Source organism: Peromyscus leucopus, chromosome 10 (assembly GCF_004664715.2).
Source record: "Peromyscus leucopus breed LL Stock chromosome 10, UCI_PerLeu_2.1, whole genome shotgun sequence".
Lineage (NCBI taxonomy): Eukaryota > Metazoa > Chordata > Mammalia > Rodentia > Cricetidae > Peromyscus > Peromyscus leucopus.
This window is the reverse complement of record NC_051071.1, coordinates 91,238,849-91,253,721: the sequence shown is the minus strand read 5'-3', so window position 1 is coordinate 91,253,721 and position 14,873 is coordinate 91,238,849.

Genomic DNA, 14,873 nt, shown 5'->3' with positions numbered 1-14,873 from the left:
GAGATAAAATACAGAAGAAAACTTTATTTATCAGAACCATTTCCGTCTTTAGTTCACTGCGGCAACTTCCCGAGAACCCCGGTTGTTGCCAGACACCTTCGTTTGAGCTTTTATCACATGCCTTGAACTGCTCCCAGATGTCACACCCAGCCTCCCAGTCCCTGAGACGGAGCCTTCTGGCTTCCTTCAGATGGTGTTGGAAGTCCCGCGTTTCAGAAGCAGCCGTATGATTTGCTGCCCTGAAAGTATTCATCCTTCAGCTCTATTTCTCTCCTCTGTCAGACTGACTGCTGGAAGGACTGAAACTCTATTATCTATCTGTTATTTAGGAAGCATCCCCCAGTCTACAGACCCCAGTTAGGCCTAGAGAAGCCCTTTAATGGTCTGACAAGATGGATGTCACAGAAATAGTAGTATGTGCACATTGTATTTTATTGTATGAAACTGACCCTTTTTTGGAATGAAATGAAGCCTTATTTGGGAGCTGAGCTGCAATTGATAGAAACAAAGGAAAATATAAACCACATTTTGTAAGCACAGCAGACTCAAAGATTCTTATGAGAGAAAAAAAAAGAAAGAAACAACAAAACTTAGAAAACGAGTACCGAGGTTACTGCCACTCACTTTATATGAAGTGTTGGTTAGGAAACAGCAGCAAGAGAATTCTTGACTAACGAAGTAAATAGAACAGTGTCCTGAAGAAAGCCCTCATAAGTGGGGCCACCTTGGATCTGCAGGCATGGACAACTTGCCTCATCTACTGTGTTGACAGAATTAACCCAAATAATTGGAGTCAAAAGATAACAAAGCTGATGAGGTGAATGGAGATGTCCAAAGAGTGTCTTCATGCTATGTCTCTGCTTGGCCACAGGAACCACTGACGTTGGTATGGGGGCATTTGAAACTGAAGAGCGGTGGACTGGGTAAGAGCAGCTTTGAATAAAGCCTGGGCCAGCCGAATGCTAGCCCCCAGGCTTCTGCCATGAGTATAAACCCCACTCGGCTCCAAATGTCAAGGGCATTATGCAGAAGATGGTGACCAACTGTTCTCTATCTCCCCTGGGTTCCAAACAATAAGAACTGAATGTCTGCTTTGGCAGGGATTTGGGCCAAGAATTGGAAGAATATTAGTGACTGAAGTAAGTTTCTGTGAAATCTTTTAAAAACATTCTATCCCTTAAAACATTATCTTGGCATGGGGAACCCTCTAGGAAGGGGTGGCAAGTCACACAGGACTGAGAATCTGTGGTGTGGGTCGTCAGTACAGACACCGAATAAGAGCAAAGGGAGAGAAGTGTGGATTGTTAGCCTGAGACCAGCATTTAGCTAATCAGCTTCTCAGACAACTGCTTTTGGAGAGCGTCAGAGTCTTCGTTTTCGGCTCTCTTGGTTGACACAATTTTGAATTAAATCTAGTTGTCATTGGCATCTATCTGGACAGTCTTTGAGCATCTGCCTCCTGCAGTGTATTTCTAGACAAACAGGCATCAGTAGGATTTGCTTTTGAGAATTATTTCCCCTTCCAGCTCTGCTGTGCCCCCCACTCCCTCTTAAATTGAGGACCTCTTAACTTTAATAATTGTTACTTAGACCCACACATACAAATAGATAAATACAACCTGCTGATTCTGCTAGTTCTGCTCACTTGTATCTGTGTTTAGGGATGACCACTTGGTATTGGAGAACTAAGTGGGCTTGTCACTGAGGAAAGGAGCTTCTCCTTCTCTCAGCAGTCATCAACTGCCCATAGCTCTTCCCTTAAAGGCAGAGCCTTGTGAGATTTCCTCCATCCACGTTGGCATGTCAACTGATGGTGTTATTGTCCAGGTCTTGTTTAGGACACCCAGACTCCATGGGTGCAGAGGACTCCCTGACCCTCTAGCTCTTACCATCTGTCCACCTCCTTTTCCCCAATGTTCCCTGAGCCTTGGGTTTGTGTTGTAGATGTGTCCCCTGGTCAGTTCTGACTTCCTGTAATGGTCTGCACCTACTGCACAAAAAGCTGCCTTGATGAAGTGTGAGAACTGCACTTTCCCACAAATTTCACTTTTCTTTACTGGATTCCCCACTGGGCTGTGTACTTCTCATAGAATGCACACTGACTCTGTAAGAACCACGGTCTTCAGGACAAGAGCTGCAAGCATAAGAGCCAGTGCCGGGGCGTGGCTTCCAGGGCTTGGGTCCTCAGGACGTTGGATCCAGAGAGCAAGAATGCCCAACGGGAAGTTTCTGCTGCTGTGGATCCAGGGATATATTTGTGGTGCATTAGATTAGAATTTTTAGGTGTCATGCAAGCAATCTATTGCCCTCTTCTACCTTAAGAATCACTAGTTCAGTCAGGTGGTGGTGGTGGTGCATGCTTTAATCCCAGCACTCAGGCAGGTAGATATCTGTGAATTCAAGACCAGCCTGGTCTACAGTGAGAATTCCAGGACAGCCAGGGCTACACAGAGAAACCCTGTTTAAAGAATCACTAATTCGAGACTGATGATAACAGGATATGTCAGTCCTGTGCAATTGCTACATTAAATAGTTAATATTTAATGTGTGGTTTCCCAGCTGATGCTCCGATGTGGTTACAGGTACCTGGTTTGTTGCGTTGTCCATTTTAGTAGTGTAAATTCTCTTACTGTGGTTTCACTGGGGGTCGGGAAGTTGTGCAGGTTCACCTCTCACTGCTGCAGTTCACCAGCGTCCTTTGTCACGCACACAGAGCAGCAGACTTGAGGAGCGTCAACATCAGCAGCTGCTGTTGCCGGGTGGCAGAACCGCAGATGCAGGCCAGGTGCATGGCTCCTCTGAGATCTGCTCTTGAAATCCTAAAAGCTCTACTGAGGCGATGATCTTTCATGCTGCTCTTTGTCGTAATATCAGCCAAGCCCTTACCGTGTGTGACCGAGGACAAATGAAAGCATTCGACTTCACACGTCAAAAGATCTGATGCTCAGGAGCAGTAAGTATGACCCACTTAGGCTGAGGCAGGCGGATCGCTTGAATCCACGGCATGAGGCCAACTGAAACAGCACAGGGAGACCCCGTCTTAGAAACCGGAAGCTTGGAAGCGCGTTTTATTTTTATTTAATGCTGGTGTTTTTGAGTCATAACACACTGGTCCACATTGCCCTGAATAAAAGCCTGCCTGGAGACACGTATAGTGGCCGGTCGGGAATGTTTGGCTATTTCTAGCTGGTTGTTGGTTTACAGCTCACTATATCTTCATTCTTAAACCTGCACATAGCTTTGGGACTACAGAGGTGTAGCTTACAACTTGGCTCATGCTGGAAAGCCCAATGGCTTGAGCTCCTACCTATAAACCACTCGTGTAAGAGCTGGAATTTCCGGTTACCTTTTCCATTGCCTTCCTCCCCTAAAGCAGCTTGGGGGCAAAGGGTTTGTTTCATCTCGAAGGAACTCAAGGCAACAACTGATGCTCATCACTACTGAGCTCAACAACACTGCTCATCAACTACTTTCTTATACTGTCCAGGACCATGGGCCTAGGGGTGGCCCATCCACGGTGGGACAGACCCACTCATATTATCAGTCAAGAAAATTTACTACAGGCTTGCCCACAAGCTAGTCTGGTAGGAGACTTTCCTTCCTTCCTTCCTCCTTCCTTCCTTCCTTCCTTCCTTCCTCCCTCTCTCTCTCTCTTCCTCCCTCCCCCCTCCTTCCCTCCCTCCCTCCCCCCTCTCTCCCTCCTTCTGTAGCTAGAGTTTTCCTGCCTTGCTCACAGTCAGGACAAATCTCTGTCACCCGCCAGTCCCACAGCCGCTCAGACCCAACCAAGTAAACACAGAGACTTACATTGTTTACAAACTGTATGGCCGTGGCAGGCTTCTTGCTAACTGTTCTTATATCTTAAATTAATCCATTTCCATAAATCTATACCTTGCCACGTGGCTCATGGCTTACCAGCATCTTCATATGCTGCTTGTCATGGCGGCAGCTGGCAGTGTCTGCTTCCGCCTTCCTGTTCTTTCTTTTCTCCTCTCTGTTAGTCCCGCCTATACTTCCTGCCTAGTCACTGGTCAATCAGTGTTTTATTTATTGACCAATCAGAGCAACACATTTGCCATACAGAACATCCCACAGCATCCATCCTTCCTTCCTTCCTTCCTTCCTTCCTTCCTTCCTTCCTTCCTTCCTTCCTTCCTTCCTTCCTTCCTTCCTTCTTTCCTCCACCCCCCCACCCCCGCCCCCAGACAGCGTTTCTCTGTGTAGCTTCGGCACCTTTCCTGGAACTTATTCTGTAGCCCAGGCTGGCCTTGAACTCACAGAGATCCGCCCTCCTCTGCCTCCTGAGTGCTGGGATTAAAGGCGTGTGCCACCACCGCCTGAGACCTTTCTCAAGGTTCATTCTGAAAATGACTATCCTGTGTCAAGTTACATAAAACTAGCTGGCACATGCATCTGCTTTTGAACTCTTGCTGTCTCCAGTTTGACAAAATCACTCAGTGGCCGCAAAAATGTCCCCCTGAACTTTAGAGGAGAAAGCAATGGATTTTGAGAACATAATCACCATGATATCTACACCGATAAGAAATTACTGATGATGTTGACGGTAGCACATTGCCACGTCTGTGCACTGATTTTGATAACAATCATCAGGTGACATTTCAAGAGCAGGAGAAAGGCATAGGAGAACAAAGGTCCAAGCTAGTGCCTACTCGTACTGGATTTCAATCTTTGTTCTCTGACTCCTCAAAATACACCTTCTCCCTGCACAGTGCTGAGTAGCAACAATGTCGCCGAGAGAGACTACCAGTGTTGAGACATTTTCATGTAGTAAGAAACTAGCGCTTCCTGTTGGGGAGGTGTATTTGACTTAGGCTGGGCAGGAGTTAGATTCACACATTAGACTACATGAAATTCTCTCTTTCTCACTATCAAGGGACTTATGCCCATATAAAATTATCAACCTGGTCCACATACAATAGGTGTTAGGTTTGGGTGATTTTAGTCTTTTTTGGTGCTTCTTGGTGTCAAGAGTTGTACTGACGACCTCTGTCTTCAATGCTTGTCCTTTGATTCTTAGTGGACATCGTTACGAGTTCTGTCAAGTCCTGGGCTGGAGAGAAGGCTCTGCAGTTGAGAGAGATTACCGGTTTTGCAGGGCACTGGCGATCAGTTCTCACACACACAGTGCCTCACAACCACCTGGAACTCTATTTCTAGTACCCTAGGACCCAGTGTCCTATTCTGGTCTCCAAGGGTTCCTGCTTGCGTGTGGTGCACATGAAATCACATAGGCAAACAAAGGCATTGCCTCCCTGGAGGTCTTCTGCAACAAGCAATTTCCCCCATTCTAGAGTGCATGGTCAGGTGGGCCACTGCCAGGTAAGTAGTTGTAGGTATATAATTTCCAAACACACTACAGTCAAATAGGAGCTGTAATTCTGTTTCTCATATCCCAAGTTTTACAAATGGTGGTCAGAGGAAAAGGCATGTTTGGGTGTAGAACCACCAGATGGCGCTATGTGTGGACTAAAACATTTATACCCTCTGCAAGGTGGGAGTTTCTCTGTGTGTGTGTGTGTGTGTGTGTGTGTGCGTGCGTGCGCCCGCACACGCGGGCGCAGAGGCTCAAAGTTGATGTAAGATATCTGTTTCAATTTCCACTTTATTGAGGCAGTATCTCTCACTGAACCTGGAGCTTGCCAATGCTTGCTAGTCTAGCCAGCCAGCTTGCCGTGGGAATGCCGTCTGTGCCTCCTGAGTTTCCAGGTGGCCACCACCCTACTTTTTTGTGGGTTCTGGGTGTCCATATTCTTCACACTTGCAGGCAAGCACTAGAACTATCTTGCAAGCCCAAATAGAATACTTCCTTAAACAGCTTGAGGTTGAATGATGGATAAAGTCATTGGAGGCTTGGCAGGTATGATCTGGAACATGGCTTCCAGAAACTAAGATATAGTAAGTGATTTCCAAGAGAGATTGAAATAATCATTAGGCTGCTATGGGGAAAGAGGCTAGGGAAAATCTTAATGAGAAATATTAAACTGGTCTATTAATTACCATTTCCTTGTTTTGACAAAATCCCCCACTAAAAAGCAACTTCAAGGAGGATTTATTCTGCCTCAGTTTGAGGATGCAGCTCAGCATGGCGGGGCAGGATGGCAGCAGGAATCTGAGGGAGACTGGTCAGGTGATGCTCGCAGTCGGAAAGTGGTGGGGGATGAGCACTAAGTCGAGCTTGCTTTCTTCTTTCCATTCAGAACTGGACCCCACCCTCATGTGCATATCCAGAGGTGAGTTCTCATGCTCACTCTAAACCCAGGCCAGCTGGTAATGAAGATTAGCCTCCAGGGGTCAGAAGCCCACAGAAAACGCATCAAAAGGTATGTAGAAATAGAAGGGTAAATTGTGTGCTTCCACCAAATCAAGTGAGTGAAGAGATGGGCGGTGCTCAAAAGATGAAGTACAAGGAACCAGTCAAGCTCCTGAAAAAAGCAGGGTGTGGTGACACACACCTTTAATGCCAGAACTCAGGAGGCAGAGGCAGGTGGATCTCTGTAAATCTAAGGCCAGCCAGCATTATAGAGATAGTAAGACCCCGTCTCTCAAAAAAACAAAAACCAGAGGCTGGGGATGTGGCTGCACAGTTGAGAGCCCTGTTGCTCCTACAGAGGACCCAGGTTTTAGTTCCTAGCTCTCCTGTGGTGACTCACAACCATCCATAGCTCCAGTCCCAGGGGACCTGATGCTCTCTTCTGATTTCTGTGGGCACCAGGCACATACATAGTACCCATATATAAAATGGGCAAAACACCTCTCTCTCTCTCTCTCTCTCTCTCTCTCTCTCTCTCTCTCTCTCTCTCTCTCTCCTCTCTCTCTCTCTCTCTGTGTGTGTGTGTGCAAATCAAAACTACTTTGAGATTCTGTCTTGCCCAGAGAGGATGATGTCATTAAGAAAATAAACAGTAACCAATACTGGCAATAATGTGGGGGAGAGGACCCTCATTAACTGCCGGTGAAGTTACTTCTGCAAGTACAGAAATTCAAAAAACAACAAAACTCCTGTCTTAGGATTTCTATTGCTGTGAAGAGACACCATGACTATGGCAACTCTTATAAAGGAAAACATTTAGTTGGGTCTGGCCTAAAGTTTCAGAGGTTTAGTCCATTGTTGTCATGGTAGCATGCAGGCAGACACAGTGCTGGAGAAGGAGCTGAAAGTTTTACTGCTTGATCCACAGGCAACAGGAAGTGAACCATGTAGCATGAATCTTAAAAAGTCTTATTAATAAAAACAAACTTGGAGCCAGGTATTGGGGTTAATGCTGGAAAATCAGAGAAGCAGAACAAGCCACAGCTTCCTCACCTTGCCATTTCCTCAGCTGATCCTCTTTCCTCAGACTGGAAGCCTCTGAGTCCTCATCCAAATGGATCTCAGCTGAACTGTGCTGCTCAGAAGCTTAAAAGCTTAACCAGCTCTAGTTCCTGGTTTTCACATCTTATATACCTTTCTGCTTCCTGCCATCACTTCCTGGGATTAAAGGCATGAGTCACCATGTCTGGCTGTTTCCAGTGTGGCTTTGAACTCACAGAGATCTGGATGGATCTCTGCCTCTGGATGCTAGGATTAAAGGCGTGAGTGCCACCATTTTCTGGCCTCTATATCTAGTGGCTGTTCTGTTCTCTGACTCCAGATAAGTTTATTCAAGTGCACAATATTTTGGGGAACACAATACCACCACAGAACTATGTCCCACACTAGCCATAGCTTGGGCATATATGAGACCTCAAATCCCACCCCCACAGTGGCACACTTCCTCCAACAAGGCTGCACCTCCTAATAGTGCCACTCCCATTCAAACATATGAGTCTATGGGAGCCATGACGGTTTCAGCTACCACACCCCCTAAAGATAGAACACCATGCCAACCTTATCACTTCTGGTAAAGTGTCTAAGTAATCTGAGACCCCATGGAGACTCCTGCACATTCCTGCTTACAGCAGTACTAATTCACAGCAGACAATGTACCAAAGCTTAGGTGTCCATCCTCAATAGATGAATAGGGTAAGAAAATGTGTGTGTGTGTGTGTGTGTGTGTGTGTGTGTGTGTGTGTGATGGAAGAAAGAAATGATGTCATTAGTTAGGAGATGTTATGTGAAATAAGACAGAGACCAGGCATCCCTTCAGATTGAATCTAGGTGTGTGTATACACACACACGGAGTGTGTGTGTGTTGAAAGAAACTCATGGAAAGCAAGATAACTGGGAGTGAATGTGGTCAAAGTGCATGATAGACCGGAATTAAAATGTCATTATGAAACATTTTACAACGAATACACACTAATTTTTTAATCTAAAAAAATAGAAACTTGGAATGTATGAATGAAAAAAAGAAGAAGAAGGAAAGCTAAGGACATAAGTGCTCCTAGGTGGAGGAGAGAGTTTATAGTGGATAAAAGGGAGGGCAGAGCCAGAGGCAGAGGCATCTGGGGAAGTTCAGAGTGGCCACCTGAGCCTGTGAGGAAAGGGGAAGGGGGAGAGGGGGACCAGGTGGAGCAGCCAGGAGGCCAAGGGGCAGATGACCAAAACAGCTGGATTATGTGGGAAAGAGCTTCTGGGGTCAGGACAGCCCAGCCCCTGGCCTGGAGAGTTCATTGTAGGGACCAGTATGCCAGCCACACCCCGTATCAGGTAGGGACTGGGGAATGCTGGGAGAGCCTGCAGGCCAGGTCTGGGTTTGAAACTTAACGATGTAAAATCACAGACAGTCGTCCCTTGACTTAACAGTAGTAGAATGATGGGGGGAAATCAAAATTTAAAAAACAATTAAAAATTCTAGATTCCAGGAGGCTGGTGAGATGGCTCAGCGGTTGAGAGTATTTGCTACTCTTACAGAGGACCCGCTTGATTCCCAACGCCCGCAGAGCAGCTTACAAGGGACAGTAACTCCAGGTCTAAGAGCTCTGACGCCTTTTTCTCCCCTCCTCAGTCGCGGCACACAGGTGGTGCACACACACACACACACACACACACACACACACACACGCAGACAAAACACTCATACACCTGAAATAAAACAAGGTTTTTTTAAACCTAAAAAAGAAGTTTTTAGGCCAATGAAGTGCTGACATGATGGCTGTGGGGGTGTGAAAGGAAATGTGTCCCCCACAGGGAGCGGCACCGTTGGGAGGTGTGGCCTTGTTGGAGGAAGTGTGTCACTGTGGGGGCGGGCTTTGAGGTCTCCTATGCTCAAGCCACACCCAGTGTCTCAGGCCACTTCCTGTGGCCCCAGGAAGATGTAGGACTCTCAGCTCCTTCTCCAGCACCATGTCTGCCTGCATGCCACCATGCTCCATCATCATGATGACAATGGACTGAACCTCTGAAACCGTGAGCGAGCCACCCATTAAATGTTTTCCTGTATAAGAGTTGCTGTGGGGCTGGAGAGATGGCTCAGAGGTTAAGAGCACTGACTGCTCTTCCAGAGGTCCTGAGTTCAATTCCCTGCAACCACATGGTGGCTCACAACCATCTGTAATGAGATCTGGTGCCCTCTTCTGGCCTGCAGTCATACATGCTGTATACATAATAAATAAACAATAATAATAAAAAAAAAGAGTTGCTGTGGTCATGGTGTCTCTTCACAGCAATAGAAACCCTGACTAAGACATCAGCTTAATGGGTAAACATGCTTGCCCCACAGAGCATGGCAACCCGAATTGGATTCTTGAACCCTTGTTCTCCGACCTCCACACTTGCACTGTGGCATAAGAACCCACACATACATGATAAGTATACACACTGATAATAATTTTAGAGAAAAAAATCAACCTGTTTAGTCAACTCATTAACTTCCAGTGCCTCTGATCTTTAATTCAAATGACTATCCATACACCCAGGAACGATTTGAGAAAGAATGTTTGGAAAGAAAACCAGTTTCCTACTAACCAAAAAAGAATCTGTCCCACACAGTGTTGCCGACTTGAGAATCTGGAGAAAGCTGACTACGGAAAGGATCAGAGGCTAGTGTCAGTCTTGCTGAACCAATGGCTCAGACCCTCAACTTGGCAGTCTCCTGCCACAGTGTCACTTGGCACAGAGTGGGATCCATACTCCTCCAGCACCTCACAGCTGTGACCTCTGCCTGAGCAGGTCATTGGCACATCACTCCTACCAGGGTTCATCCCACGTTGCTAGGTCATGTGAGACTGTGGGGAGCAGATGAGGTCCTGAATGAATGTGCCTTGTTGACACGGGCCCAGCCATGTCAAGGACCCTAAGGCCTCAGACGCATGGGAATGGTAAGGCGTCCTCCCAGACTGCTGCAGCCTGACGCTGCTCCCCCAGAGAGACCTCCTGAGATCAGCTAACGCGCCTGCTGGCTCTTCAGCTCTGTGCAGTAAACCTGCCTCCGTGATTCAGAGGCATAAAATAAATGTGCCGACTGTCTGCATTGCTGCTGGTGTTGGTGCGTCTGCACCAGAGCACACAGCCCTCCAGATCCCAGCTTGTACGTATAAGTATCTGTTGTTTCATCATTCTCTGCCACCCCAGTTAGGTCAACTCTACCCACGCATGTGGCCAGTTTTCTGTATTCACCAACAGATATTAAAAGACCACAGAAAATAACAAAAAGAGGTTTTGGATTATGCACATCCCAGGGAAGTAGGCTTAGTATTTGAAAAGAATGTTGGATACAATTAAACCATCTCTGGGCTGGGGAGAGAGGCCGGTGGGGAAGAGTGCCTGCAAGTGTGAGGACCTGAGTTCAAATCCTGAGAACCCCTGTAAAAAGCTGCACACGCGTTTGTTCTCCTGCTGCCCGCTTAGGTCCATGCTTAGGCAGGAGAGCTAGAGGTCAAAGGTAGAGTCACTTCTCCAGAGTCATCATTAATTAGGCAAGGAGTCAAGGTTCAAATACAGGTTCTGTTGAAGTTTATTATGTGGTAAAAGAAGATCTGTGCCCTGGCATCTTGCATGCCTGGATTGATGCCTAGAGCTGTTTGTTACTCTTACTTCAGTTCTTAACACTCACTCAGTTTAATTCCTCTCACTTTCCGTGTCATCTTCTACACAACAGCCCCCAAAGCCTTTCATTTAGAAAACTTCTGTGAATACCAAAGAAGGTGCACAGGGCGTTGGAAGTGCTCAACACTGGTGAATTTTACTTTGTAAAAACATTAAGACTTCTGCCTTTCTAACATCAACATTAAGAAAATGCACTGAAAAACAACAACTTTTTCAACTTATTGAAAAAGGCGTTTTCAATAAGTACTACTGGCAAAACTGGGTATCCTCCTGCAGAAGGGCGGAGTTCCATCCACATCCTCACCCTGCACAAACATCGACTCACAATGAGCCAGATACTCAGGGCATAAGAATAGGCAAATTTCTGAATCAAACCCCAGCACAGGAAACAGCCCCAAGTGGACTAAATGAAATTTAAAAACCTCTGCACAGAAGCAGATAAGTGGGCAGCATGCAGGTATCGGGATCCATAATACATAAAGAGCTGCAGAAATCCAACAATAAGGAAACGAGGCTTCCAGTCAACAGCTGGGTTGGAGATCTGAACAGTTTTCAGAAGAAGGAATACAAGAGGCCAATACATGTTTTCTAAAGTCTTCAACATCTGTACTCATCAGAGAAATGCAAATTAAAACTGCTTTGAGATTCCATCTCATCCCATCAAGAATGGCCACTAAGGAAACAAATGACAAGAAATGCTGGCAAGGATGTGGGGAGTGTGTGTGTGTGTGTGTGTGTGTGTGTGTGTGTGTGTGTACGTGTGTGTGTGTGTGTACTAGTGCTTCCGGAGGTTTCTCAGAAAAAACAAAAAACCAACAAATCAAATTGCCATGTAACTCATCTATATGACTCCTGGGCATATGTTGGAAGGATTCTACATTCTACTGTGGAGACAATTGCATGTCCATGTTTATCTATGCTTATCTTAATTTCATTTCCTGTTGCTATGATCCAACTATTCTGACAAAAAGCAACTTAAGCAGGAAAGTGTCTATTTTAGCTCTCAATTCCAGGTCACAGTTCATCATAGTAGAGAGCTCACACTTGAAGCCACAAAGAGGAACAAGTGGATGCTTGCACGCTTGTGATCAGCATGCTTTCCCCACTCTTACCACGATACAGGATCCCTGCCTAGGGAATGGAGCCACTCACAATGGGCAGGTTTTCCTACTTCGATTAACATGACTGATATAATCCTCCACAGACATGCCCACAGGCCAACTTGATCTAGACAGTTCCTTCTGAGATTCTCTTCCTAAGTGATTTTACATGGTTTCAGCTTTCAGAACTCAACATCACACGGTTCTTTTCATAATAGCAAGGAAATCAAATCAGCCTGATGTCCATCAAGAGATGAATAGATAATGAAAATGTGGTACATACATACAATGGAATTGTATTCAAGCTGTAAAGAAAATGAAATTATTAAAATTTGATGTTAATATATGGAACTGGAAAACCTTATTTTAAGCAAGGTAATGTGTATTCAGAAATACAAACACTATATGTTCTCACGCATGTGGATCCCAGCCTCTGACTGTTAAATACCCAGGTTTTAGAAAACATGGATAGAGGCCAGAAAATTAGAAGGGGCCTGTGTGACTGGAGAAGAGGGACTGTAAAGAGCGGGTAAGACAGTAGGGCAAAGGAGGAAGGGGACTTGGGGGGAAGAATAAAGCAAGGGAGGGGGAGGGGGAGGAGAGAAGAATCAACTAAAATGAAATGTGCACAAAACACTATTAAAACCTGTTATTTTTGTAAGATAATGTTAGATAGATACATAGATAGGTACATAGATATATAGATAGATACATAGTTATATAGATAGATACATAGATACATACGTAGATAGATACAAAGTTATATAGATAGATACGTAGATGATACATATATACATAGATAGGTAATAAATAAAAATTCTAAGCATAGTTTGGTAACACACTCGTAATCACAGCACAGTAAAGGTGGATTCAGGAGGACTGGGAATTGGAAGCCAGCATAGGTGACATAGTGACACTTTGTCTCAGAAGAGGAGGCAGGAAGGAAAAGAAAAGAAAAAGAGCAGGTAGGAAGGAACAAAATCAGAGCATCTGAGAGGCAGTCACATATTTTTAAATGACTTGAATCCAGAATAATAAAGAACTCTTACAACTAACTGAAAAATAAAGTGTTTAATTAAAATGTGCAAAAATGTGAATAGCTGCTTTACCAGAAAAGAATTTAAGGGCCAATTGGCATGTGAAAAAGTAACAGTATCATCAGTCATCAGGGAAATGCAAATTAAAGCCACCATCTTATTCCAATTATCTAGTGTTATGTGACAAAGCAGCCTAAAAAGTGGCATCTTAAAATGACAACATGTTCTCTACACGCATCTCTGCCGACTGGGACGGCCTTAGGAACAGCTCACCTCTGCTTGGCTCGGACCTCTCGGACTCGGGGCTGAGACTGTCTGCAGGCCCATTTGCTGTGCTTGGCAGTTGGTGGTAGTGTTAGCTGGGACGATAGCTAAAACTGTTTGAACATTTTCACATCACCTCTCCAAAACCCAAATTCCCCTCAACACTGCTCGGTTCCAAAAGCCAAGTACCCCAAGAGTCAGAACTAGTTAGAAAATGTTCCTTTGGACACCTTTAATCCCAGCACTCAGGAGGCAGAGGCAGGTGGATCTCTGTGAGTTCAAGGCAGCCTGGTCTACAGAGAGAGTTCCAGGACAGCCAGGGCTACAGAGAAACCCTCTCTCAAAAACAAAAACAAAGAAGAAATGGAGGGAGGGAGGGAGGGAGGGAGGGAGGGAGGGAGGGAGGGAATGTAGCAGGAATCTTAAAAATTCTTATTAATAAAATCAACCTGTGAGCCAAGTATTGGGGTGAACTGGAAGATCAGAGAGACAGAACAAGCCACAGCTAACCTCACCTGGCCAACTTCTCAGCTGATCTTGTTTCCTCGGACTGGAAGCCTCTGTGTCCTCACATCCGAATGTCTCTCAGCTGAACTGTGCTGCTCAAAACCTAAAAGCTTAACCAGCCAAATGCTTAACCAGCCGGATGCTTCTAGTTTCTGGTCCTCGCGCCTTATATACCTTTCTGCTTTCTACCACCACTCCCTGGGATTAAAGGCGTGTCACCACGTCTGGCTGTTTCCAATGTGGCCTTGAACTCACAGAGATCCAGAGGGATTTTTACCTCTGGAATGCTAGGATTAAAGGTACGAGTGCCACCATTTTCTAGCCTTTGTATCTAGTGGCTGTTCTGTCTCTGACCCCAGATAAGTTTATTAGGGTGCACAATATTTTGGGGAACACAGTATCACCACAAGGGAGAGAGAGAGAGAGGGAGACAGAGAGAGAGAGAGAGAGAGAGAGAGAGAGAGAGAGAGAGAGAGAGAGAAAGAAATATTCCACTTTTGCTCTAGTGTCACAACCAGAAGTAATGCATTCTGTCCTATTCTTCATTTGAAGTGAGTTGCTAAGATTGATCTGTATTCAAAAGAAGGGAGCATATCAAAGTCTTGAAAGCAGCCACTCGTCAGTCATTTACATTACTAACTACACACACTGTTCCCCACACCTCCTCTAAAACCCTGTAGATTTCTGCGTTGGGGTCAGGCTCAACGTCAAGAATTTACCATCTGAATCCAATGCCAAGGCAGAGCCCTCCAAACAGCTCCCCAGAAACAAGTCACCTGAAGACATGAACTAAAAATGCTTTTCTCTCCCCTCACCATCATACAGTTGTGGGACAGGATGACACTCCGGAACATGCCATTCAGGAAGGGAAAACTATGTGAAAGTTAAAACCTCCCTTTTTGAAAAAAAAGAAGGGGAAGTGCTATGGGATGTTCTGTATGTTAAATCTGTTGCTCTGGTTGGTTAATAAATAAAACA